We start from the raw sequence: 16,504 nt of genomic DNA on the forward strand, positions 1-16,504 counted from the left end.
GAATACTAAGAGCTGCAAAGGAAAAAGGCCAAGTAACTTATAAAGGTAAACCGATCAGACTTACACCTGATTTCTCTATGGAAACAATGAAAGCCAGAAGGTCCTGGATAGAAGTACTGCAGAAGCTAAGAGACCATGGATGCAAGCCCAGACTACTATACCCAGCCAAGCTTTCGTTCACTATAAATGGAGAAATCAAGACATTCCAGGATAAGAACAAATTTAAACAATACGTAGCCACGAACCCAGCCCTAAAGAAAGTAATAGAAGGAAAACCACAACCCAAGGAATCCAACATTGCCAACACTGCCTACAATAACTCGGGCATCTAGCGACCCTTCGCTAGCACAACTCAAAGAAGGGAGACACACAAATTCTACTTCCAAAAACAATAAGAATATCTGGCATAAACAACCACTGGTCATTAATATCACTTAATATTAATGGTCTCAATTCACCTATAAAACGGCACAGGCTAAGAGATTGGATACGAAAACAGGATCCAACATTCTGCTGTTTGCAAGAAACTCATCTCAACCACAAAGACAGGCATCTACTCAGAGTAAAGGGTTGGGAAAAGGTCTTTCAAGCAAATGGTCCTAAGAAAAAAGCAGGTGTGGCCATATTAATTTCTAACAAAACTGACTTCAAACTAAAATCAATCAGAAGAGATCGAGAGGGACACTTCATACTCATAACAGGAACAATTTGTCAGGATGACATCTCAATCTTGAATATTTATGCCCCTAATATAAAAGCACCCACGTATGTAAAAGAAATATTACTAAAACTCAAGGCAGACATCAAACCACACACACTAGTAGTAGTAGACTTCAATACACCTCTCTCAGCAATGGACAGGTCAATCAGACAGAAACCTAATAGAGAAGTAAGAGAACTACTGGAGGTAATGAAGCAAATGGACTTAACAGACATCTATAGAACATTCCACCCAAATAGGAAAGAATATACCTTCTTCTCTGCAGCCCATGGAACCTTCTCGAAAATTGACCACATACTCAGAAACAAAGGAAACCTCCACAGATACAAAAAAATATCAGTGTCCACCTGTGTCCTATCAGATCACCATGGATTAAAGTTAGAATTCAACAACAATCCTACCTCCAGAAAGCCGACAAACTCATGGAAACTGAACAGTCAACTACTGAACCACACCTGGGTCAAGGAAGAAATCAAGAAAGAAATTAAAGTCTTCCTTGAATTTAATGAAAATAAAGGGACAACATACTCAAACCTATGGGACACTATGAAAGCAGTCCTAAGAGGAAAGTTCATAGCACTAAGTGCCCACTTAAAGAAAACAGAGAAAGCATACATTGGAGACTTAACAGCACACCTGAAAGCTTTAGAAAAAAAGAAGCAGACACGCCCAGGAGGAGTAGAAGACTGGAAATAATCAAACTGAGGGCAGAAATCAACAAAATAGAAACGCAGAAAACAGTCCAAAGAATCAATGAAACAAAAAGTTGGTTCTTGGAGAAAATCAACAAGATCGACAAACCCCTATCCAAACTAATTAAACGACAGAGAGAGAACACGCAAATAAATAAGATCAGAAATGAAAAGGGGGACATAACCACAGACACAGAGGAAATTCAGAGACTCGTTAGATCTTACTACAAAAGCCTGTATGCCACAAAACTAGAAAATGCAAAAGAAATGGACATTTTTTTTAGATAAGTGCCACATACCAAAGCTAAACCAAAACCAGGTGAACGATCTAAATAGACCTGTTAGTCGCGAAGAACTAGAAACCGTTATCAAAAATCTACCTTCCAAAAAAAGCCCAGGACCAGATGGTTTCAATGCAGAATTCTACCAGAACTTCCAAGAAGAGCTAATACCTATACTCCTTAATGTATTTCACAATATAGAAACAGAAGAGTCATTGCCAAATTCCTTTTATGAAGCTACAGTTACCCTGATACCAAAACCACACAAAGACCCAACCAAGAAAGAGAATTACAGGCCTATCTCACTCATGAATATCGACGCAAAAATTCTCAATAAAATACTGGCAAACCGAATCCAAGAACACATTAGAAAAATTATCCATTATGATCATGTAGGCTTCATCCCAGAGATGCAGGGCTGGTTCAACATACGCAAATCTATCAATGTAATCCAGCATATAAATAAACTGAAAGAAAAAAACCATATGATCATTTCATTAGATGCTGAAAAAGCATTTGACAAAATTCAACACCCCTTTATGATAAAAGTCTTGGAGAGATTAGGGATACAAGGGTCATACCTAAAATATAATAAAAGCTATTTACAGCAAGCCGTCGGCTAACATTAAATTAAATGGAGAAAAACTCAAAGCCATCCCACTAAAATCAGGAACACGACAAGGATGTCCACTCTCTCCATACCTCTTCAATATAGTGCTTGAAGTTCTAGCAATAGCAATAAGACAACATAAAGGGATCAAGGGGATTCGTATCAGAAAATAAGAAGTTAAGCTCTCGTTATTTGCAGATGATATGATAGTATACATAAGCGACCCCAAAAACTCTACCAAAGAACTCCTACAGCTGATAAACACCTTTGGTAATGTGGCAGGATACAAGATCAACTCCAAAAAATCAGTGGCCTTCATATACACTAAGGATAAGGAAAAAGAGAGGGAAGTTAGAGAAGCATCACCTTTCACGATGGCCACAAATAGCATAAAATATCTTGGGGTAACTCTGACCAAGGATGTGAAAGATCTATTTGACAAGAACTTTAAGTCTTTGAAGAAAGAAATTGAAGAGGATGCCAGAAAATGGAAAGATCTTCCTTGCTCCTGGATTGGGAGGATCAACATAGTAAAAATGGCAATTCTACCAAAAGCAATCTATAGATTCAATGCAATCCCCATCAAAATCCCATCAAAATTCTTCACAGATCTGGAGAAGACAATAATCAACTTTATATGGAAAAACAAAAAACCCAGGATAGCCAAAACAATCTTATACAACAAACGAGCGTCTGGAGGCATTACCATCCCTGACTTCAAACTCTACTACAGAGCTACAGTATTGAAAACAGCTTGGTATTGGCATAAAAACAGAGAAGTCGACCAATGGAATCGAATAGAAGACCCTGACAGTAACCCTCAAACCTATGAACACCTGATTTTCGATAAAGGAGCTAAAAGTATACAATGGAAAAAAGAGAGCATCTTCAACAAATTGTACTGGCAAAACTGGATGTCAACCTGTAGAAGAATGAAAATAGATCCATATCTATCACCATGCACAAAACTCAAGTCCAAATGGATTAAAGACCTCAATATCAGTCCGAACACACTGAACCTGATAGAAGAGAAAGTGGGAAGTACACTACAACACATAGGCACAGGAGACCACTTCTTACGTATAACCCCAGCTGCACAGACATTAAGGACCTCATTGAATAAATGGGACCTCCTGAGACTGAGAAGCTTCTGTAAAGCAAAGGACACTGTCGCTAAGACACAAAGGCAACCCACTAACTGGGAGAAGATCTTCACCAACCCCGCAACAGACAAAGGTCTGATCTCCATAATATATAAAGATCTCAGGAAACTAGACCGCAAAATGCTAACCAACCCAATTATAAAATGGGGCATTGAGCTGAACAGAGAATTCTCAACAGAAGAATTTCAAATGGCCAAAAGACACTTAAGGTCATGCTCAACTTCCTTAGCAATCAGGGAAATGCAAATCAAGACAACTTTAAGATACCATTTTACACCTGTCAGAATGGCTAAAATCAAAAACACCAATGATAGCCTTTGCTGGAGAGGTTGTGGAGAAAGGGGTACACTCATCCATTGCTGGTGGGAATGCAAACTTGTGCAACCACTTTGGAAAGCAGTGTTTCGGTTTCTCAGGAAATTCGGGATCAACCTACCCCTGGATCCAGCAATACCACTCTTGGGAATATACCCTAGAGAGGCCCTATCATACAACAAAAGTATATGCTCTACGATGTTCATAGCAGCATTGTTTGTGATAGCCAGAACCTGGAAACAACCTAGATGCCCTTCAATGGAAGAATGGATAAAGAAAGTATGGAATATATACATATTAGAGTACTACTCAGCAATAAAAAACAATGACATCTTGAATTTTGCATGCAAATGGATGGAAATAGAAAACACTATCCTGAGTGAGGTAAGCCAGACCCAAAAAGAGCAACATGGGATGTACTCACTCATATTTGGTTTCTAGCCATAAACCAAGGACATTGAGCCTATAATTAGTGATCCTAGAGAAGCTAAATAAGGAGAACCCAAAGAAAAACATATAGGCATCCTCCTGAATATTAACCTTCAGCAGGTGATGAAAGGAGACAGAGACAGAGACCCACATTGGAGCACCGGACTGAAATCTCAAGGTCCAAATCAGGAGCAGAAGGAGAGAGAGCATGAGCAAGGAACTCAGGACCGCCAGGGGTACACCCACACACTGAGACAATGGGGATGTTCTACTGGGAACTCACCAAGGCCAGCTGGCCTGGGTCTGGAAAAGCCTGGGATAAAACCGGACTCTCTGAACATAGCGGACAATGAGGAATACTGAGAGCTCAAGAACAATGGCAATGGGTTTCTGATCCTACTTCATGTACTGGCTTTGTGGGAGCCTAGGCAGTTTGGATGCTCAACTTACTAGACCTGGATGGAGGTGGGGGTTCCTTGGACTTCCCACAGGACAGGGAACCCTGATTGCTTTATTGCTTTTCGGGCTGGGGGGGGACTTAATTGGGGGAAGGGGAGGGAAATGGGAGTCGGTGGCGGGGAAGAGACAGAAATCTTTAATAAATAAATAAATTTAAAAAAAAAGAAATAAGAAATCAAACAGAGTGATCCGTGAGAAGCAAGCCAATGGGGAGAATTTCACTTCAAGTGCTTGCTGGGAGGTCCTGCCTTGGCTTTCCTCAGTCATGAACTTTAAAGATGGAGATGAAATAAATCCTTTTCTAGCAAGTTGTTTTTGGTTACAGTCTTCATCACAGCAAGAGAAACTGTAAGTGGAGGTTTCTCTTTATCTGCCAGTTTCTGAATAAACACTCAGAGGCTTAATATTCGTTATAATTGCTTGGCCAATGACTCAGGCATATGATTGACTAGCTCTCAAAATTAAATTAACCCATTTTCACTAATCTTTATGTCATCATGTGGCCATGGCTTCCTGGTAATGTTCTGATATCTTACCCCTTTGACGGCTACTTGGCGTCTCCTTGACTCTGCCTTCTTTCTCTCCATATCTCTGTTTTGATTTCCAACCCTGCCATAGGCCAAAACAGCTTTATTAACCAACCAATAAAAGAAACACGTATTCACAGCATACAGAAGGACATCCCACATCAAGAAACCAAACTAGAACAATCCTCAACTAGATTTTGCTAATTATCTACACCCTGTGATATCTTCTGCGCCCTCAAAATTGCTTGGTCCATAGTCTTCCACTCTTTCTTCTCCTGTTTTTCTTATTCTACCTTTTATTATTCTTGACAAGACCTCTCCAACATATTAGTTTCTTTAAAAAAATATTACATTTAACATTATTGTGCATTGGGAGTGCATATGTCAAGGCATGAATGCGAGATCATAGTGGATTATTGTGGGATTGATTCTCTCCTTCTATCATTATGTGAATCCCAGGGATCAAACAAAAGTTGTCAGGATTCTGCGGCAAGCACCTTTACCTTCTGAGCCTTTTTAACCAGCCCCTTTCTTACAGCCCACTGACACAGAGTAACACTATTCAGTCTTGTGAGTGTCAAGTGGTGAATATGTGTAGTGTGTGTTTGTATAAAAATTATCCAGGCAGTGGTGGCAAACGCCTTTAATCCCAGTACTCGGGGAGGGAGAAGCAGGCAGATCGCCATGAGTTCAAGGCCATCCTGGTCTACAGAGCAAGTTCCAGGATAGGTTCCAAAGCTACAGAGAAACCCTGTCTCACAAAAACAAATAAACAAAAAAATTAGTAGGAAAGAATTTATGCCAACATTTGAAACGTAGTCTATAATCTGGGGAGACTCGGCCTTCGTAGGAGGAGATGCCAAGAGAAAGAAAGACTGATGTGTGGAGTTCCTGCCCAGGCTCCCATCACACACTGTGAAAAAGAGGGGTGGCACCCTAAAGAAGACACTCGGCCTTCCTCGGGTGACATCTGGATTGATTAGAGGTAGCAAAAGGGCTTCCTACAGGATGCTCCTCTTGCAGTTGGAGCAGTGTGGTATGGGTCCACCTCACTGCAGAGTGGTCTGGTGGCTTTCTGGGACCCTCCATGAAAGATGTTTATTAGGGCTTAATATAGATAGAACTCAAGAAATAAATGTGGCATAGTATTAATATTGTTAACAGTAATTCTAAACTTAAACAAGGAAAATTTGCTCATAAATTAATCTTAGCGGCCACAAAAATAAAATAAAATAAATTACATGATGACAGACATCGTAAGGCTGTCTTACCACATGAAACCCAAATGACTTCATGGCTGGCTTGCTGCCTCTTCAACTTGAGTTTGCCTGTATCTACAGAAACCTGCGTGGAGTGTGGATGTACAGATTGCATTTGTGTCGTGTAAGAGGAGAGGAGATAAGAATGTGACCCAGGTCTGTCTCATTGCCATGGCACAAACGTCCACTTGCTTTCTGGAGAGTTAATCAGTCACCTATAGTCTTTAACATACTAGAAACCACTTAAGGTAGATTTACATCTTCCTTCTATGGCTCCTTCTCGGGATGCAAAAGAGAAACTTGAACCAGGTATGTTGAAAAGCAAATGAGGACAGCAAGCTAAATACACTCATGTCTTCAATAAAAGGCTTACTTAGTAAGCAACCCATGGATCCAGCCCAGGATGGAAGATCTCTGTAAATAACGAGCGGATGAAAACACAGACTATGTAGGTTGCAGAGTACAGTGTGAACCACACAGTCACGTGGATGAGACAGGAATTGTATGAGGCTTCTAAAATAATGCTCTAGTCCTTTAAATCTCTTCCAAGTACAATATACAACATGCTGTGGTGTTCAGAGAAGCAAATGAAACACTGCACTATGTTGTAGCTCAACAGAGATAATGCTACTTGTCAAACAAAAGAAACAGTGTTTTGCTATGCTGTCTTCCTAGCATCTACCACATGCAAAAAGGAGCCAGAATACAAAGCGCAGGTCTTGCAAGGTGAAAGGAGATAAACAGAAGATATCCTGGGATAGTTAAGATAAACACTTCTGTGGTGATGATACAGAAATAGTAGCTGTTGTTAAACAAAGGCCATGAATCTACAGAGCAATGCAGGACACTGAAGACCTTTTGTCCAGTCCTTCAACAACCTTCCAGAAAGTCTACCAATCTAGCTTACACAGAACAGACTAATATGCTATATGTTGATTAGGCTACACAACTTGTTGTAAGTGACTCCATGCTATCGAAAGCGTGGCTTTCAGGCTGTGTCTTGCCCTGAGTAACTTCATTTTACAAGCACCATTTGCCTTCATGTTGAGAGTAATGCAGAAGCAGGGTAAATCTGAATCTCTTTGTGAACATAGATACTAACACTTGTCCAGAACCAGCCATGAGGCACAGACTGAGAACTCACCCTTTAAAGTAAAAAGTTCATTATGACAAATTTATCAAATTCCATTGGAAACACATGGGCAATGAGTATTAAAACACATCAAAAATAGGGGGGGGTAGCGAGAACTTATTGAACACATTAAACCAACAAACATCCTCACTTACATTCCAGAGAATGACACACAGCGTCACTCCACCGGCATATCATCACGAAGATATATAGAAAGACAGAGAAGAGGAAAGGAAGCTGGAAAGGCAAGAAGTCCCTGGGATCTAGTTTGCCTTTCCTACTGATTGGAAGTCAAAAATACTTTGTAGCAAACAAGCCCGAAACTGCCAACCACGATGTGTGTTTTCCTAAAGACAACTCAAACAAAGGTGCTAAAAACAACAAATCAGCTGTGCTTGCTCATATCCAGTAATTTTATCCTGATTTTTACCTATTAGCACTCCTGCATTCTCCATAAACCTAAACATCACCTCATAAATCCACCTTGTAGTTTCATTTACAAAAGGAAATGCTTTTAGATTGGAGAAAAAAGTAAAGCAAATTTTTAAGAAAATTATCTATATTTAAATTTTAAATTTTACTTAAATTTTAAACCTTGCTCAGTCTCTGGATCTTGTTCTATACTACATCATTTGAGCAATGTAACTTAGGGGGCTCCAAAATCACAAATGTAGCTATTGTAAAGACACCTAGGTTTGTCTCTATTAAGAGGCCAATATCCATTTCTTGGGATTGTATCCTGTCCTTTTCCTAAGTACTTGAACTCACTAAGGTTGCTTCACTCTTGCCTGTCCTTAAACTTTCTCTGACACCGTCAAGGATACTGCCCTGCCTGAGTGTGGATCTCTAAGAGATGAGCAAACCCCATGCCCCGCTGCTGTGAACAACTTCTGCCTGTATCTCCTCACTGTTGCTAACCTTTTCTTTAAGGACTTTTCCGGCATCTGCAAAATGAGGAGCGAAACCTCAGATGAAACCAGCCTTGCAGCCCCTTAGTGGAGGAGTCTGTGAGAAAGTAAACGTCTGTTGCTTCATCCACTGAGCGTGTGGTTCCTATGCATCACAGTAGCCACACTGGTGCAGAAGGGATCCAGGCCATCAGAGACAACTCTTGGACAGGCCAGGGACTGACTGTAAAAAGTGCCATGCAACCGGGCGGTGGTGGCGCACGCCTTTAATCCCAGCACTCGGGAGGCAGAGGCAGGAGGATCTCTGTGAGTTCGAGACCAGCCTGGTTTATAAGAGCTAGTTCCAGGACAGGCTCCAAAACCACAGAGAAACCTTATCTCGACAAACCAAAAAAAAAAAAAAGTGCCATGCACATAAACTTAATGACACCATGAGCTGACATACGCACCACTGAGAATCATATTACCCATAGGCCAAACTCTGCCAATTTGGTTTCTATAGGCACATGGATTTCTGAATACCATTTTTTTTTTGTCAGAAAAACTGCCCCATGATTCAGTGAATTGCAAACACAAATCTGCATGTTAAAAACTCAGGAACAATCATCTGCTGATTTTGCCCACAATTTAGCAGCTTAGATACCTGCACCATTTATTCTTGGGTTTTGTCTCTTTTGTGCCCCATTGAAATCGCAGTTACATCTTAGTGAACATGATGCAAGAGGACGTTCTGGGACCATTAATCTGCTAAGAATGAGTCCTGATTGCTTGGAGTGAGGAGGAAATTTTGTTGCAACTTAACAAATGTCTCTGAAATTATATTTCAGTTGTATAGCATTTCTCAAAAATAAGTGAGATGGCAAACTAATCACTGACAAAGTCCAGGAAACTGTCATGTCATCTCCAGCCACCCCTTAAGTGTTGGAGAAAATCAGAAGTGGTTGGTGAGAGGCAGCCAAAACCCTACAAACCAAAAGTTAGCTCCATTTTAAAGTGTAATCCTAAATCAGAATGACTCAACATTTTGTCTCTACAAAGAGAGACCCACATCTTTCCAGCCCCAACTGTAAAGCACAGGCTAATAAATAACTTGTTCGTGCAAATTAAATATATCGATGAGACGTGTGAGCATTTCCATAAAGGGAAAGGCCACAGAACAACTCTGTCCCTCACGTTGTCCTAGGACAAAACGGCCTCTCATTTGGAAAACTCTGTCTATGACACAGGAAGCAAATCTCCAAGCACTGGAACCGTGGACTTACAACCTCCAGAACTGGGGGAAAAGCATGCCGGTGGCGATATGTGATAATAACCCAAGCTGATTTCACACTGAGTACAGAGAAATCGGTAGACTTTGAGCTAGAGGTGGAAATCAGGTAGATGGAGACCTCTACCAGCATGACTGGGAACAGACAGTCACACATACACACAGGCTTTTACGAACCACAGAAGTTTTCTGGGGTGTTTGGGATCTTAAATGCCCACCTAAGTCTGTCAGTGGGATATTGAAGTTTTGGTATTCAGCCTATAGAATGACCAATAGTAGAAACTTTCAGGAAGTAGGAAGTTTTATTACCAGGAGCAAGACTTCTCCTTTTTATCTTTCTGGTTTCTGTCGTCATGATGTGAGCAGTATGATTCCACCATATGTTCCTACCATGATGTACTGATTGCCTCAACAAAAGCCTAAAGCAATGGACCTAGCTAATCATGAATTAAAACCTTTGTAGCCATGAGCTAATATTAACCTTTCTTCCTCATAAGTTGATTTTCAAATCATTTTTTCTTTTTGCCAGTGAGAGCTAACACATAAACCAGGTAGCCAAGCAGAGCCCCTACCTTGACCAGTTTCCTATGGCTGCCAAAATAAATCATATTAAGCCTCGTGGCTATTAAAACCTAGGCAGGTAAATCTGGCTCCTGGAGGTGAGTAGGAAAATTTCTTCCTTCTTAACTTCCAGGGCCCCACATACTGGGCTGTGGCCCCTGCCTCCTGAAATTGGCAGTAAGGACAGTACTTCTCATATATCCCCCGGGCAATGATATCAACCCCCACAACCCCGCAGAAGAATCCTCCTGAAAACTTTGGTCACCAGGAAGCTTGGAAGGCTTCATTCTGTGAAGTCAGTTGACCACCAACATCCAGCCTTTCTGACCACTGTATGGAACCTGAGTTCCTACAGAAGGGGTTGACAGGGCTACAGGGACAACTGGAGCAGGAAACCAACCAATCACTGAGCACCCTGACTCTGAACCAGAGTCAGAAAAAGAAACATACCTGCTATTTGAGACCTGGGCCTGGGAGAGGAACATCTTTATCCCTGAATCCAGGACTAAAGACATGTGCCCTGTCTCTGAAACTAGTATCAAAGAAGCACACTTTGTCCCGAGAATAGAGTCAGTGAAAGAAATATGCCATGATCGTGATTAGAGTCAAAATGCTAAAAAGGATCAGTGAAAGAAACACAGTTTGACCATGAAATCAGAGCCTTCTCTGCCCCTGACCAGCTAAACTGGCCAATCCTTGAGCAGAGAAAAACTAACCAATCCCCCTTCTCACTGGGAAAACTCCACCCCTAAGAAGTCCTATATAAGCCTTTTTACCCCCTCAGTTAAGAGCTGCCATTAACCCTTCCCTGGTAGAGGCAGCCGCTCTCCTGGATTCCTCCTTCCCAAACAAATCCCTTTTTCAAAAAAGACTTGGGTGATGACCTTTATTCACCAGCGTTGACCAGAAGAATCTGGCTGGGCCTTCCCTTAGGGGACTGAGCTGAAAAACCTTGCTAAGATGCTCCCTAGGAAATCTCAGCAAGGCCTAGCAGAATAGAAGAACCTTGCTAGGATGCTCCTTAAGGGGGGCTGAGCAAGGCCAGGCAGGAAAAAGTAACAACTTTTCTCCAGAGCCAAAGACATTGCTACATTTCTGCAGAGGCTTCCCTTTAGCAGAGTGTTAGCAAAAGAAGAAACATCTTGGGACTGAGAAGCAGGTAGTTCTGCTAGGATGTTCTCTTAAGGGAACAGAACACAACTCAGCTGTAGGAGTTCTACTCCAGGAGAAGAGTAGAATTGCTATATACTGCAGGGAGACCATCCCCCACCACACCCAGCTTAGGTAGCTTGGCTTCCCGATGGTCAGGACACCTTTTCTCCAGGGCTGAGCTATCCTATTGCGGCTCCAGCCTCCAAAGCTGAGCTATTGTGGCTCTACCCCTCCAGAGCTGTGCTATTGTGGCTCTACCCCTCCAGAGCTGTCCTATTGTGGCTCTCTACCCTCCAGAGCTGTCCTATTGTGGCTCTCTACCCTCCGGAGCTGTGCTATTGTGGCTCTCTACCCTCCAGAGCTGTCCTATTGTGGCTCTCTACCCCTCCAGAGGTGTCCTATTGTGGCTCTCTACCCTCCAGAGCTGTGCTATTGTGGCTCTCTACCCTCCAGAGCTGTCCTATTGTGGCTCTCTACCCTCCAGAGCTGTCCTATTGTGGCTCTCTACCCCTCCAGAGCTGTCCTATTGTGGCTCTCTACCCCTCCAGAGCTGTCCTATTGTGGCTCTCTACCCCTCCAGAGGTGTCCTATTGTGGCTCTCTACCCTCCAGAGGTGTCCTATTGTGGCTCTCTACCCCTCCAGAGCTGTCCTATTGTGGCTCTCTACCCCTCCAGAGCTGTCCTATTGTGGCTCTCTACCCCTCCAGAGGTGTCCTATTGTGGCTCTCTACCCTCCAGAGGTGTCCTATTGTGGCTCTCTACCCTCCAGAGCTGTCCTATTGTGGCTCGCTACCCCTCCAGAGGTGTCCTATTGTGGCTCTCTACCCCTCCAGAGCTGTCCTATTGTGGCTCTCTACCCTCCAGAGCTGTCCTATTGTGGCTCTCTACCCTCCAGAGCTGTCCTATTGTGGCTCTCTACCCTCCAGAGCTGTCCTATTGTGGCTCTCTACCCCTCCAGAGCTGTCCTATTGTGGCTCTCTACCCCTCCAGAGCTGTCCTATTGTGGCTCTCTACCCCTCCAGAGCTGTGCTATTGTGGCTCTCTACCCTCCAGAGCTGTCCTATTGTGGCTCTCTACCCTCCAGAGGTGTCCTATTGTGGCTCTCTACCCCTCCAGAGCTGTCCTATTGTGGCTCTCTACCCTCCAGAGGTGTCCTATTGTGGCTCTCTACCCTCCAGAGGTGTGCTATTGTGGCTCTCTACCCTCCAGAGCTGTCCTATTGTGGCTCTCTACCCTCCAGAGGTGTGCTATTGTGGCTCTCTACCCCTCCGGAGCTGTCTTATTGTGGCTCTCTACCCTCCGGAGCTGTCCTATTGTGGCTCTCTACCCTCCAGAGGTGTCCTATTGTGGCTCTCTACCCCTCCAGAGCTGTCCTATTGTGGCTCTACCCCTCCAGAGCTGTCATATTGTGGCTCTCTACCCTCCAGAGCTGTCCTATTGTGGCTCTCTACCCCTCCAGAGCTGTCATATTGTGGCTCTCTACCCCTCCAGAGCTGTCCTATTGTGGCTCTCTACCCCTCCAGAGCTGTCCTATTGTGGCTCTCTACCCTCCAGAGCTGTCCTATTGTGGCTCTCTACCCTCCAGAGCTGTCCTATTGTGGCTCTCTACCCCTCCAGAGCTGTCCTATTGTGGCTCTCTACCCCTCTAGAGCTGTCCTATTGTGGCTCTCTACCCCTCCAGAGGTGTCCTATTGTGGCTCTCTACCCTCCAGAGGTGTCTTATTGTGGCTCTCTACCCTCCAGAGCTGTCCTATTGTGGCTCTCTACCCCTCCAGAGGTGTCCTATTGTGGCTCTCTACCCTCCGGAGCTGTGCCATTGTGGCTCGCTACCCTCCAGAGGTGTCCTATTGTGGCTCTCTACCCTCCAGAGCTGTCCTATTGTGGCTCTCTACCCCTCCAGAGCTGTCCTATTGTGGCTCTCTACCCCTCCAGAGCTGTCCTATTGTGGCTCTCTACCCCTCCAGAGGTGTCCTATTGTGGCTCTCTACCCTCCAGAGCTGTCCTATTGTGGCTCTCTACCTCTCCAGAGCTGTCCTATTGTGGCTCTCTACCCCTCCAGAGCTGTCCTATTGTGGCTCTCTACCCCTCCAGAGGTGTCCTATTGTGGCTCTCTACCCTCCAGAGGTGTCCTATTGTGGCTCTCTACCCTCCACAGCTGTGCTATTGTGGCTCTCTACCCCTCCAGAGCTGTCCTATTGTGGCTCTCTACCCTCCAGAGCTGTCCTATTGTGGCTCTCTACCCCTCCAGAGGTGTCCTATTGTGGCTCTCTACCCTCCACAGCTGTGCTATTGTGGCTCTCTACCCTCCAGAGCTGTCCTATTGTGGCTCTCTACCCTCCAGAGCTGTCCTATTGTGGCTCTCTACCCTCCAGAGCTGTCCCATTGTGGCTCTCTACCCCTCCAGAGGTGTCCTATTGTGGCTCTCTACCCCTCCAGAGCTGTCCTATTGTGGCTCTCTACCCTCCAGAGCTGTCCTATTGTGGCTCTCTACCCCTCCAGAGGTGTCCTATTGTGGCTCTCTACCCTCCACAGCTGTGCTATTGTGGCTCTCTACCCTCCAGAGCTGTCCTATTGTGGCTCTCTACCCTCCAGAGCTGTCCTATTGTGGCTCTCTACCCTCCAGAGCTGTCCTATTGTGGCTCTCTCCCCCACCAGAGGTGTCCTATTGTGGCTCTCTACCCCTCCAGAGGTGTCCTATTGTGGCTCTCTACCCCTCCAGAGCTGTCCTATTGTGGCTCTCTACCCTCCAGAGCTGTCCTATTGTGGCTCTCTACCCTCCAGAGCTGTCCTATTGTGGCTCTCTACCCTCCAGAGCTGTCCTATTGTGGCTCTCTACCCCTCCAGAGCTGTCCTATTGTGGCTCTCTACCCCTCCAGAGCTGTCCTATTGTGGCTCTCTACCATCCAGAGCTGTCCTATTGTGGCTCTCTACCCCTACAGATGTGTGCTATTGTGGCTCTCTACCATCCAGAGCTGTCCTATTGTGGCTCTCTACCCTCCGGAGCTGTGGTATTGTGGCTCTCTACCCTCCAGAGGTGTCCTATTGTGGCTCTCTACCCCTCCAGAGGTGTCCTATTGTGGCTCTCTACCCTCCAGAGCTGTCCTATTGTGGCTCTCTACCATCCAGAGCTGTCCTATTGTGGCTCTCTACCCCTCCAGATGTGTGCTATTGTGGCTCTCTACCATCCAGAGCTGTCCTATTGTGGCTCTCTACCCTCCGGAGCTGTGCTATTGTGGCTCTCTACCCTCCAGAGGTGTCCTATTGTGGCTCTCTACCCCTCCAGAGGTGTCCTATTGTGGCTCTCTACCCTCCAGAGCTGTCCTATTGTGGCTCTCTACCCTCCGGAGCTGTGCTATTGTGGCTCTCTACCCTCCGGAGCTGTGCTATTGTGGCTCTCTACCCTCCAGAGCTGTCCTATTGTGGCTCTCTACCCTCCGGAGCTGTGCTATTGTGGCTCTCTACCCTCCAGAGCTGTCCTATTGTGGCTCTCTACCCCTCCAGAGGTGTCCTATTGTGGCTCTCTACCCTCCAGAGCTGTGCTATTGTGGCTCTCTACCCTCCAGAGCTGTCCTATTGTGGCTCTCTACCCTACGGAGCTGTCCTATTGTGGCTCTCTACCCCTCCAGAGCTGTCCTATTGTGGCTCTCTACCCTCCAGAGCTGTCCTATTGTGGCTCTCTACCCTCCAGAGCTGTCCTATTGTGGCTCTCTACCCTCCAGAGCTGTCCTATTGTGGCTCTCTACCCCTCCGGAGCTGTCCTATTGTGGCTCTCTACCCCTCCGGAACTGTCCTATTGTGGCTCTCTACCCTCCAGAGGTGTCCTATTGTGGCTCTCTACCCTCCAGAGCTGTCCTATTGTGGCTCTCTACCCTCCAGAGGTGTGCTATTGTGGCTCTCTACCCTCCGGAGCTGTCCTATTGTGGCTCTCTACCCTCCAGAGCTGTCCTATTGTGGCTCTCTACCCTCCAGAGGTGTGCTATTGTGGCTCTCTACCCTCCAGAGCTGTCCTATTGTGGCTCTCTACCCCTCCAGAGGTGTCCTATTGTGGCTCTCTACCCTCCAGAGCTGTGCTATTGTGGCTCTCTACCCTCCAGAGCTGTCCTATTGTGGCTCTCTACCCTCCAGAGCTGTCCTATTGTGGCTCTCTACCCCTCCAGAGCTGTCCTATTGTGGCTCTCTACCCTCCAGAGCTGTCCTATTGTGGCCCTCTACCCTCCAGAGGTGTCTTATTGTGGCTCTCTACCCTCCAGAGCTGTGCTATTGTGGCTCTCTACCCTCCAGAGCTGTCCTATTGTGGATCTCTACCCTCCACAGCTGTGCTATTGTGGCTCTCTACCCTCCAGAGGTGTCCTATTGTGGCTCTCTACCCCTCCAGAGGTGTCTTATTGTGGCTCTCTACCCTCCACAGCTGTGCTATTGTGGCTCTCTACCCTCCAGAGGTGTCCTATTGTGGATCTCTACCCTCCAGAGGTGTGCTATTGTGCCTCTCTACCCTCCAGAGGTGTCCTATTGTGGCTCTCTACCCCTCCAGAGGTGTCCTATTGTGGCTCTCTACCCTCCAGAGCTGTGCTATTGTGGCTATCTACCCTCCAGAGGTGTCCTATTGTGGCTATCTACCCCTCCAGAGGTGTCCTATTGTGGCTCTCTACCCTCCAGAGGTGTCCTATTTTGGCTCTCTACCCTCCAGAGGTGTCCTATTGTGGCTCTCTACCCCTCCAGAGCTGTCCTATTGTGGCTCTCTACCCCTCCAGAGGTGTCCTATTGTGGCTCTCTACCCTCCAGAGCTGTCCTATTGTGGCTCTCTACCCTCCAGAGCTGTCCCATTGTGGCTCTCTACCCCTCCAGAGCTGTCCTATTGTGCTCTCTACCCCTCCAGAGGTGTCCTATTGTGGCTCTCTACCCCTCCAGAGCTGTCCTATTGTGGCTCTCTACCCCTCCAGAGCTGTCCTATTGTGGCTCTCTACCCCTCCAGAGGTGTCCTATTGTGGCTCTCTACCCTCCAGAGGTGTCCTATTGTGGCTCTCTACC

Source organism: Microtus pennsylvanicus, chromosome 8, assembly GCF_037038515.1.
Source record: "Microtus pennsylvanicus isolate mMicPen1 chromosome 8, mMicPen1.hap1, whole genome shotgun sequence".
Classification (NCBI taxonomy): domain Eukaryota; kingdom Metazoa; phylum Chordata; class Mammalia; order Rodentia; family Cricetidae; genus Microtus; species Microtus pennsylvanicus.